General features: G+C 38.3%; 1 protein-coding gene across 1 annotated transcript in view; it reads right to left on the reverse strand.

Annotated features, from left to right (window-relative positions):
- Positions 1–11,106, reverse strand: part of RELN (reelin) — a 233,623-nt gene extending 222,517 nt beyond the window's left edge. Inside the window, exon 1 of the mRNA XM_017745972.1 lies at positions 11,001–11,106. The gene's annotated coding sequence lies outside the window, so the exon portion shown is untranslated. The remainder of the gene's footprint in view (positions 1–11,000) is intronic.
- Between the last annotated feature and the right edge of the window lie 435 nt (positions 11,107–11,541).

Genomic DNA, 11,541 nt, shown 5'->3' on the forward strand with positions numbered 1-11,541 from the left:
TAAACTTAATCCTTCTAAAAATTAAAACTTCCAGGATGAAACAGTTCTTAAAGATTTTTTTTTTTAATCTAGACTTCTTTAATGTTCATATTCTTCATCTTAAGAGCTAATGCTGTTAGCACTTATTGATTCAGCCTTCTAATAATTACATCATCCTTCCAGCATGTCAGAGACAGTCAAGGTGACTATGATGCTATATGACTGGAGTATGACTCCAGTGTCACAAAATATTTGTGTCACTAGTTTATCCAGAAGCAGACATATAGCAAATCTCAGAGTGATAGAGAATAAAAATACTGACTTTATTAATAAACTGCTATGCAAAATGTTTCATTACTTGCTGTAATGCTGCCAAAATAGCCTTGTCAAGTAATTATTTAAATAGTTTTATTTAAATAAACTAGAGCTCAGTGAAAGTGCTTTGAACAACATTACATTTTCCCAAAACATCACAAGATCTGTCAGCATTCAGCTGTTTAATTTGATGTTATATGGAAAGAAATCCAACTGTCTCACACAGCTGCAAAGTATCTTTACTTTCCTGCAATGAGTACTTGTGTATCCACTGCATTTCTTCTAAAGGTATTTTTTGAGTGTGAGCACTCAAACAGATCAAGCTAAGGCTTATGAAGATACAATTGCTTTTGTTACAAACTTCACCAATTTTAATAATTGCATTATTATTCCTAAGGGTTGAAATGAGGCAAGAATTACAGTAGATTGACTCATTTGATAAATTTAAATAAATCCTTGCTTAAAGATTTCAATATCTTGAACTTATAGTTTTGACCTAAAAGACGTATTTCCTTTCTTTTCAGAAGCAAAAGCCAGTGTTCAAATGACAGTATGTCCAGTAGGTCACCAAAAACAATGAAACTCAAACATCAGATGAACTATTAAAGTATTAACACACATATTTTGTTAAAGAAATTGAAAATCATCATTTTTTCTGCCTCTCTTTCAAGAACTTTAAAAAGTAAGGTGCAAAGCCACACCCAGACTGACATGACAACACTGGAATAATGGAATTCATTCAGTAATAAAATCCAGCAGAGCGGGACTGAGGAGCAACCCTCCTCCAAGGAGTAAGGACTTCATGTGAAGGTCTGCACTTTTTCTTCTTGGGGATTTTGTAGCAAGGAGGACTGGACTGACAGGCTCCTGTGAAGTGATGTTCACTTATGAGCAAGTGCATTTTAGATACTTTACAAATTTCATTTCAAACTAACCCAAAATTTTCTAAGCTCAGTAATCAGCAAATACCCCTTTTAGCTACAGCAAAAGCTGTAAGAATGACCTTGCCCATGCAAAGGCAAAATCCCTTCTTCTCTCCACCTGCCATCAGTGCCAGTGATAGCTGAGCTGGAGCAGCATGGGGAGACCCTGCTCTTCCCTCCTATGCCCCAGGAGAGTGAGGAGCTGGCCCTGCTCCCACTGCCAGCATGAACCTGGTAAACTCCTGCTCTAGTTCATGTATTTTAGCATCCGATAAAGATGCAACCCTACCAATCACTCCCTACAAACAGCAATCGCCTTTTGCTGGTATATTCTTGAAAATTGGGATATTCCTTTTAGCAGACTTGGAGCAGATTTTTCTTGTGAACCATCTCTGAAAACACACAAATGATTATCAGTCACAACACTGACAAGGGACAAGAAAACAGTGAATTCAGCTGGTAGGACAGGTGATGATCAGGATTTAACAGAGGGCTCCATTTTCCTGTAAGCCTGATTTTTCACCACACATAATCAACTCCACTTCGAAATGCGGCAAATTGGCAGATATGGGGGAAGCAGTCTGATGACATTTGTTTGTCATAATATGCCAGAAATTAGTTTACAAACTTGTCTTCAAAATTATGATAAAAACAATTTCCCAATACCACTTCACATTTGCAAGAGGCTTCAATGTATCTTAACTGATGAAGTCCAAGAGCTCAGTAATTTTTGCTTGAATATGCTATTGCATCCTGACAAACACAAAATGTGGGGAAAATAATAGGCCTGGCACAGCCAGAAAGTCAGGAGAGGAGGCTCTGACTGATTGTCACAGCACAACACACGACAATGAGGCATCACAGAACCAGGCTCTGGACAAGAAGCTATGCAGGCAGGCACACTGGCAGTGTGAAGATCATGCAGCCATGGGAACTATTGCTTGATCTATTGTGAAGCATACGCACACAGAATGCAATTTTAAGATGGCCCTAAATTTCTAGATGATGGCCTTTTCCTCCAAATTTATTAAAGATACCTCTCTGTTACTACAAGTTACCATGCAACTCCAGCCTGTCAATCCAGCTGAATGTAGCTCTCAAGGCATAATGACAACATCTTTTAGAGAGGAAAGTATTTTGTTATTGTTATTGCAATCAATGAAGGCTTAAATCATTTTTCCTTGACTTTTCTGCGCTATTATCTGTATTATAATAACAGTCATGAACAGTAAAGATTGGGTTTTATTGTGCCAGCATGTCTGTAGAGAATAATAGAGAAGAAAGTCCTTGCTTTACAGATCACACTCTAGCTGGTGAACAAATAGGACAAATGTTATTGCTAAGAAAATAAAACAGTAACAAAAGAGAATTGAGTCATACAGTGATGTTTCTCTAATCCATGGCAAACAAGAGTGATTTACCCATTATAAAAACAAAGATGGATTTTAAGGTAAGATTTAGACTCATAAAATCATTAAGGTTACAAAACATCTCTAAAATCAAGTCCAACTTTTAACCAAATACTAACATGCCCACTAAACCATGTCACGTCTACTAATTTTTTTTATACTTCCAGGCATAGCAACTCTACCACTTCCCTGAGGAGCCTCTTTCAATGTTTAACTACCCTTTCAATGAAGAAATTTTTCCTAATACCCAATCTAAACATCCCTTGGCACAACCTGAAGCTGTTTCTCCTTTTCCTGTCACTTGCTGCCTGGGAGAAGAGACTGATTCCCACCTCATCACAACCTCCTCTCAGGCAGTTGTAGAGAGTGCTAAGGCTCTCCCAAGCCTCCTTTTCTCCAGGCTGAACACCCCCAGCTCCCTCAGCTGCTCCTCATCAGACCTGTGCTCCAGACCCTGCCCCAGCTCTGTTCCCTTCTCTGAACTCATTCCAGCACCTCAATGTCCTTCTTGTAGTGAGGGGCCCAAAACTGAACACAGGATTCAAGGTGCGGCCTCACCAGTGCCAAGTACAGAGGGACAATCACTGCCTGGTCCTGATGGCCACACTATTGCTGGTACAAGCCAGGATGCCATTAGCCTTCTTGGCCAGCCAGGCACACACTGATCATGGTCAGCTGACTGTGGACCAGCACCCCCAGGTCCTTTTCTAAGGGGCATCAACTTTTTTACAAAACATAAAAATTTGGAATATGTTGGTTAACAGCGCTCAAAGTGCACTGGTTGAACATGGTACTTGAAATCAGGATGAAAAAAGGAGAGTGAGGAATAAATGCATATGTCTCTATAGATAGGGGTGTGTGTACCTATTTATATATTATTTTCCATTATTAAAGGACCTACAATTTGCACAGTTCAAAAAGTGTTTCAAATTACTTTCAATAAATATTGGTATAAATAAAAATCACCAACCTGTCACAATGAATATTTAACGTCTTAATGTATTTTGAATGAAATCCTTGCCTTATTGGAATCAGGAGTATTCTCAGAGGTATGAGGGGTAGCAAAAACACCAATCAGATCACAAACTATTACATCATTTTTTTTACTACATGCATTTTATAAAAAATTAGGAAGCAATTGAAAAAATCACATTAAAATTCAATTATTCTCTAGCTTTTCCCCATACCATTTCCTGGCCACCCAGGGGAAAAAAAAATGGATGTATATAAAACCTGAAAAAAAACATCACTACTGAATAAACGTACTTGCTAAATTGGACCAAAATTGGCCCCAACATTTCAATTAGCACTCTGGTTTTGGCTGTGTAAAAGTATTTCTAAAGGCGTTTTCTTGTTTAAAAACTCTAGAGGCCCCTTTACAAGCACTGGCACATGGAGAATGTTCCTCTGTGTCTCCAGTGCAGTCATCACTTCGATCTCATCTGCAAAGCCTTAAGTGTTGCCTGTAGGATTAAACACACCTGCACCCACTATTCAGAGCTAAGAAATACAAGAAATATTACATGTGCCACACCTCTAAGAGGTTCATTATCCTTTTCAGCCTTAACCACACAAGTGCTAGCAGGAGTTACTGGTGTATTTAAAAGGTTAAAAGCTTGGAGTGTTCTACTGTCATCTTCGTAATGCTTTCAGACATTTGAAATAAATTGTGGACTAGCTCAGAGCTTCTCAAGAGATTAGGCAAAATTGGATTTTGATGTCCAATAGCTGCTGCTGCTGCCATGACTGGAGTTAGGCAAACCTGACAAGTCCAAGAGTTGTTGTAGAAAAGGATGAAAGTGTTCAGGGTGATTGGACTGGGTGAAACTAGACTAAAGGCCAGTTTAAGTATTTTCTGTGTAGGCTCCCTCTCCAGTGAACTTGTTCCTTCAACCTTGGAGCATTGGTGTCTGCCTAATCCAACTATATGTGGGGAATGTTCTTCCTCAGCAGTTAAAATACTTGGGGAAAGATTTCCTTGTCAGGCAAGCATGGGTAATTACCTGCCTATGCCATGATAATGGATATATGTTGTATTAATAAAGCTGAAACCCTTTCCACAAGGCACATATGATAGCCAATCAGTTGCAGAAATGGTCAACTTTTGGCCATGAAGACAATTAAGTAGTAATTAAACATTATGACACACAGACTTTCAAAGTTTTATCATCATTATGGTTTCCTTACATACCATTTGTAGGTGGAAGTATCTTAAAACTAAGCTCAAATGTAAACTTTCTTGACCAATGTCAGTTTGGCATCAACTCACTATTTAATTGACTGTTAACAAATTCTCCAAGATATGACTGCTATACAGATATTTTATCTTCCTGTTAATTGGTAATTATACATTGGCAGAAAAATCACTGTTTCTTTCCAATTATTCCAGAACTCAGTGATTATTTAAACTTTGCTAATTAGCAGTGGAGGGCTGTTACATCTTCTGGGCAAATTGTATTTGATAATCCCTATTAAAATATACATGGCAGTAGTTGACTTGTAACAAAGAAAAAAAAAGAAAAAAAAAGTGGCAGTTCAAAGGGTATTAGATACAGCACAAGGCAAACAGGGCCCTATTAAAATTTCCCCAACTGTTCTAATGAGAATGAAGTTTCTGGCAAATATCTCTGGTGTGAAGGGAGGGTCCTGGAGCCCATTTGGCTTGTCACAAAGTAGACCAGGGATCTACAGCAATTTCACTAAGTTAGAAAACTGCACTTCAAGCACTTCAAGATCAGTAGCATGTACATAGCCGAAAACTTTTTTTAAGAGCTGTCATTTGCTGACTGTTCCTTACTTTTTAGAGCTATGAGCAAGCACAGAGAGGCAGACTGAGCAGGGGGGATCAATTTTATAGGCTCACCTAACAAGAAAATGCAACAGTTGGCCTTTTTCCATCTCACAATGTTAGTGGGGGATATTTTCCTTTATATGTCAAAATCTGAAAGTAAAACATTGTCCCAGAAGCGTCAGTGTTTGAGCATAAACTGATGCCAAAACCAAGCCTCTGAAAGCTCAAAACCCCAAACCCCAACCAGGATCAGGAGGAGCCTTGGATGCTTCCAATGCATGGTCCAGACCCATGTGCTGACAGAGCTGGGGCACATTGTCTGTGGTACCCCCTTGGACTTAACACTGTGGGTGTCCTTCAGCCACCCAGGCACCCTCCTTGCCCTTCTTCATCTGGAGATGAAACCAGCATCCAGCAGCACTGCCTACAGTAATTCTGCCCTAAGCCTGCTCAGAGTGAAAGGGATATAGGACCTGGAAACCACTCTTTTCCTTTTCCCCAGTTCCCAACCCATACAGATCCAAATCAAAATGATCCTTCCTCTATAAATTGAGAGGGGGTTTTCGTTGGCTATGCAATCACATATGTAACCAAAATACCCAGTGGAGGATTATTTGAAGGCTGCTTTAATCCTGTTGAAAGGCAATAGAACAGTAAAAAGAAAAGAGTATAAGATAATTTATATGGTATTACATTTTATCTGGCAATTGCTCTTTCCAGGATTTCCTCTAGGAAATGTATTATTCACCATATTTCAAAGAATATTTTTAACTACTCATTTTTTTTAAATCCCAGAGAGTCAATATATTACTTAAAATATGTATGATCACATTCATGATATAGAAACAAAGAATTGCAAAAGAGAAAAGACTGCAATATCGCTTTCATCTTCTATTTTTTGCTTTCTAGCAAAAGAAGATGAAAGTTCAGGCACTAAAATGTTTCCAGGTAATATCACTCTCCTAGTTTCTTATAAAGTATCCCGCACAGTTAAACAAAACCTAAATTTCATGAGGAGTTTATGACCTGACAGTAGAATGGGGTTATCTGTTTTAAAAGATTGCAAATTACAAGCTGTGTAAACCTACACAGAATGTAAACAAAAAATTTTTGTTATCCAGTTAGGCCTATGGCAACACTTTCCAGCGTAATGAGAATTTGGAGTCCACTGTCTCTACTACAATAGAACCTACAGACTTCTAAGAGGACCTTTGCAATTTAGGTTGGAAGGTTAATGCATATATAAATGTTACCATGAAATTACTTGTTAATTCCACATTCACTAAAAGGTGCACATTGGTGTAGTGATTATGATTTTGCATAAAATTAGGTTTTGGGGGGCTTAGCTAGAAGGCTGTTTCCCACCACAGTTTGTAGGAAACTAATTACACCAAACTTAAATATAATTTGTCATGTATTCATCATGTGAAAAGCTACCAGGGAGCCAGAAAGCCTTGAGAAGAACTGGAGATGCAGTGTGAGTGGCAGGTCAAAGGCAAGCTTTGATGTACGCAGCCCAGCACGTGTCTGCTCAGCCCGCCTGTCACCAGGACGATCCTGTGTAATGAGACAGATTCAGGTCCTCAGCTCATAGCGCTCCTTATCGCTGCTGAGGGATTAGGCTGTAATCTTCTCCTTTAATTGTAGGAACTATGCCGTGCTCCCTGCTCCCTGCTTTCCAGAGCACACAGCTTTGGAGCAGCCATGCGGTATTTTCGTACTTATGCCAAGCTACAGAGTGGTTCCCCTGCCACCCACCAAACTATTTATCCTTACTCTCATTTGCAAGCAATCATTCCCATCAAACCCACCACCACATTTGTAGCTTTGTAACATTTTTTTTTAGTACTCCTGCCTCTCACTTTCCTCTTCTATATTTGGACTAAGCCAAGCACTGAGAGCCCCTAAATGACTGTACGGGAGATCAGTCTTGGTGGGCTGATAAACCCCAGAGCACAGCCAGATGACCCAAGCTGTCAAAAAAAAGGCCAAACACCAACAAGAAGCCTGAGAGACAAAAGCAGAAGAAAGGAAAACACTGATGGATAAAGAGATCCCACAGAAGTCCAAAATGTGACTCCAGAGATGGACAGGGTGTGAATAAACTGAGGGCTACTGAGGGGATGCAAAGAGTGGGATTGCCCTTCAGCCAACAACACTGAAAGATGTGGGAACATTTCCACGTACACACCACACTGATCAGGAAAGGAAAGTGGAAATGACACTGGAGAGATGCAGCTGAGGGTATCTGTTGTATCAGGAAATCTAATGAAGAAAGAAACAGTCTTCTTAAAAGCTACTTTTAAGGATAATTTCTTTACTAAAGGATCCTCCCACCTTGCTTAGTCAAATTTCAACACACTTATGTTTGATCCCAATTATAAATTTAGTTTTACAATTTTAGTTTTACCTTTATCTGAACCCAGAGAATACTTCAGCCTGGGACAAAACATTATTATTTATGACCACTATCAACTTTTATACCCAAAACTTCACACATTTCGCACCAAAAAATTGTTAGGTCTCCCAAATAAAAGTTTGGGAGCTTCATGTCAGTGTAATCCCACAGAGGAAATCAGGAACTATTTCTTTGCCTACACAATGTGTACTAAAGAAGAAAGAAAACATAACCTTAAGAATTAAAATATTTTTTCTTTTCTTCTTCAAAGCTTCTTGACGTGGTTAACTGTGGTAACTGACAATGATTGTGTCTCCATCAAGCAACTTCCTAAGTTGGTAAAAGATAATTGTAGTCACAACCCATTAACTCATAGCACAGAAGAGACATATATGTATGTTAGGGAGACTTCAAATTGTTGGGCAGTCTGGAAGATTATGATAATCTATCGTGACCTCCTGTGTGAGACAGACAAGAGCATTTCAATAGTAATATTGCAAGGGAGAAAAAATATTCTTTCCTGCACCAGAAGCAACCACTATCAACCCAATTTCAGAATACTACTATCTTCAGGTTTTAAAGGCCCAGCTTTGCGCCCCACCCCCATCTAATCTATGGTAAACCATATAAATCTTTGAATTGAGGTCTCTGAACCTGACTAGTCCTCAACATTAAAAAAAATAATAATTTCCAGCAAGCTAAATCTAACAGGAATATCACAATCACTTGCCTCAAAAGAGAAACAGCTTCTTTGCTGATTGGAAATGATGACACAACAGATGGATTCAGGGTTTCTGGAGAAAGCGCTTTATGTTTTCTTCAGAAAACCAAACAATGTCACTCCCACCTACTATTCTACTAAACAACATATTAAATACTGTGGAGACTGCTCTATTTTTCTACTGAAAATGGTGGATTTTAAAATATTGTTACTTTTAAAACTATCAAATAATTTTTAGAAGCATATCATTTACATGATAAATGCTTTTTGGAAGAGGCCAGCCTTCTCATCTCTCACTGCAAGGTAGAGATAGGAAAAGTTTATGCATTTCTTAGTCCTGGGAGCCATCAGTACATCATAGATTGAGCATTCATATAAAATTGCATTTAAAAGCCATTGCCATTTTTCTTCACTGTTGGCTTTTTACTGTGACTTCAAAGACACTGCACAAGAGCATCATCTGTTATGAAACATTTGGATTGGTTCTTTTGTTTTTTCAATGTATATACAAGCTTAGGAAGTAGCAAAGAAAACAGAAAAATGAGACTTTTATTTAAAATATTTTGTAGCTAACACTGTAACACAACTGACCCTACAGTTTACCCACAGAAAGTTAAAAAAAAAAAAAAAATTCAGAGATGGCAGCACTTTTTCTCTGACATAAATGGAGGCATGTTCAAGGCAGAGCATCAGATCTCCCCAGGCATGATATTTGAGAATTTGTATTGATGAGCAAAATGAAGTAGGTCCAACTCTGCATGACTGTTTTTGCATCACTTTGCCTTTTGGATTTTTCCAGGCTTGGAGTTTCTTTTGGATAGAGAACACACATGTCACCAGTTTAATTTTTGGTTATCTTACACTGACAGAATGGTCAAAGTAACACATCAAGAGCTAGAGAATGACCCATGGCAAGTTAAAGAAGGCCACATTGTTTTACCTGTCACATATCACATGTTACTTTAACATCTGTCTCAATAAAACATCAACTGAAACAGCCTTATTCTACAAATGAAAATACAAATTTAGGGAAAAATACAGACATTCTTTGTAAATGCACAAGGTATTTAGGTTCTTAAAATGTTGCTTAATTGTCATTCTTAAAAGCTTACATGTAATTAAACATGACCTGTATACTTTGCCCAGTGAGTTTGCCATGATCTGCCCAATGATGTGACACAAACACTTATAGGTAATAGCTTGTCAGTAACTTGAACATCCCAGAAATTTCATATTGATAATTACTTTCTGTCTTGCTTACTCCATCAGATCTTATTCTTCCTGTAAACAGTACAGTGGGAAAGGAGAAAAAACAGCACAAATTCTTCCAGAAAAGAGAAGCTTTCACTGCCTTTTGCACAAGGCATGAAATACCTGTGCCAGCCATGCTCTTCCCTTTGAAAGGCTGAGCAAAAAGTCTGAGGTTGAATGGTGGTGTTATCCACAGAAGCAAAGCCCTTCTCAAATTACCCCTCAGTACAGTTTTAAATAATGTGCTATTTACATTACATTCTTTCATTTACAAGCAAATGTCTGTCTGCTGGATGACACTCAAATGCCCAGACCACTCATGTTCTACATGCATTGTAACAAAAGTAAGTACCATGAGAGGTTATTATGAAGAAAGTACTGAATTCTGTCCAGAAGACAAATTAGCATTTAAATATGCTACTGCAAGTGCAGTGCAGTTGGTGTCCCGTGTGACTGGTACCTGTTTTTGTACCTTCACCATAGATTGCTTGTTAGGGTCACTGAGTTCCTCCAATTGGAGGAATGCAATTGTTACTATTATTTGTAAGGATATAAAAAATGCTACCAAATAACAAACTGCAGAAGGTATAGCTGTCAATTACTTGCACAAACTTAGAAGGGATTATTGAAAAAATGTTTGTCCTTAGCACAGCTGCTACTGCTGAGGGCTACAGCAGAACCTGAAAAACATGATAAATCTGCAAAGGCTATCATACCCCTTTTACTAAAATTCTGCTTTTTGGACTTGGTAAATAATTGGTTGTATAAAATATCTTGACCAGCGTTCTGGTTTTAAGAAATATGCCATAAACCGAACGGAAAAGTAGGTTGACATAAGCTTAAAGGAAACAGGTTTTCAACCCAAGAAACAGTTAGAGGCTTTGGGCTAAATGCTTCAGTTCATACAAAATGTCACACAATTTAGAAATGGCTGTTTAAAACAATTTATCTGCTGAGGCTTTTGTCTCTTAAAATTTATATTATTCAGCATACTGATACCAGGGCTGAGCAAAGATGAAGGTGGCACAGGAAGCAATAAAAGCTGCCTAAAAGCCACCACTGCCTTATCTCATTGACTCCCACTGACTTCCATGTATTATTGATTACTCAGTCTAAATTAACCTGTTCCAGTAATTGTGTTGATACTGATGTCCTCTGTACAACCAATTATTCATTACCCTGGGTGGCAGAAGGTAAATTACACTGGACTTACCAAATCCAAAAGCACTGGAACCACCAACACTCTGGGAAGCCTGAACACTGGTAGATGTGTAGAGCCCAGTTACCAGTAAGCCATCAAAGAAGGTACTTGTTGAAATAGTCACTGAAATGAGAGAAAATAAAATATGTGTAAATATTGTAGTTATGATCCTATACATGTTCTGTGAGTAGGCTCTTGCTCTTGAATGAGATCCCATCATATAGTCCAGCAAATCCATCTGAATTCCCGCAATATTTATGATATTTCTACTTTCAGTTTTGCTTGGGAAGTTGCCTTTGCCAGAAGCATAAACTATGCTGTTCATGAAATACAGGAGTTAAAAAATAATGCACTGGAATGTATGTCTTATAAGCAATTGTCGAGACATTAGAGCGTAGTAAAGGCAGTGAAATAACCAGGATTATGGTACTGTTCTCTCTGGACCTAAATAGAGTGCCAAGTTATGGTTATCATGCTCATTACAGTATTGTACATTTAAGGTATATGGGCATCTGAGACATTACAGATTGTGTGTATTTAAATAGCTCGGGAA

The sequence above is a fragment of the Corvus brachyrhynchos genome, unplaced genomic scaffold, assembly GCF_000691975.1.
Source record: "Corvus brachyrhynchos isolate BGI_N302 unplaced genomic scaffold, ASM69197v1 scaffold239, whole genome shotgun sequence".
Taxonomy (NCBI): domain Eukaryota; kingdom Metazoa; phylum Chordata; class Aves; order Passeriformes; family Corvidae; genus Corvus; species Corvus brachyrhynchos.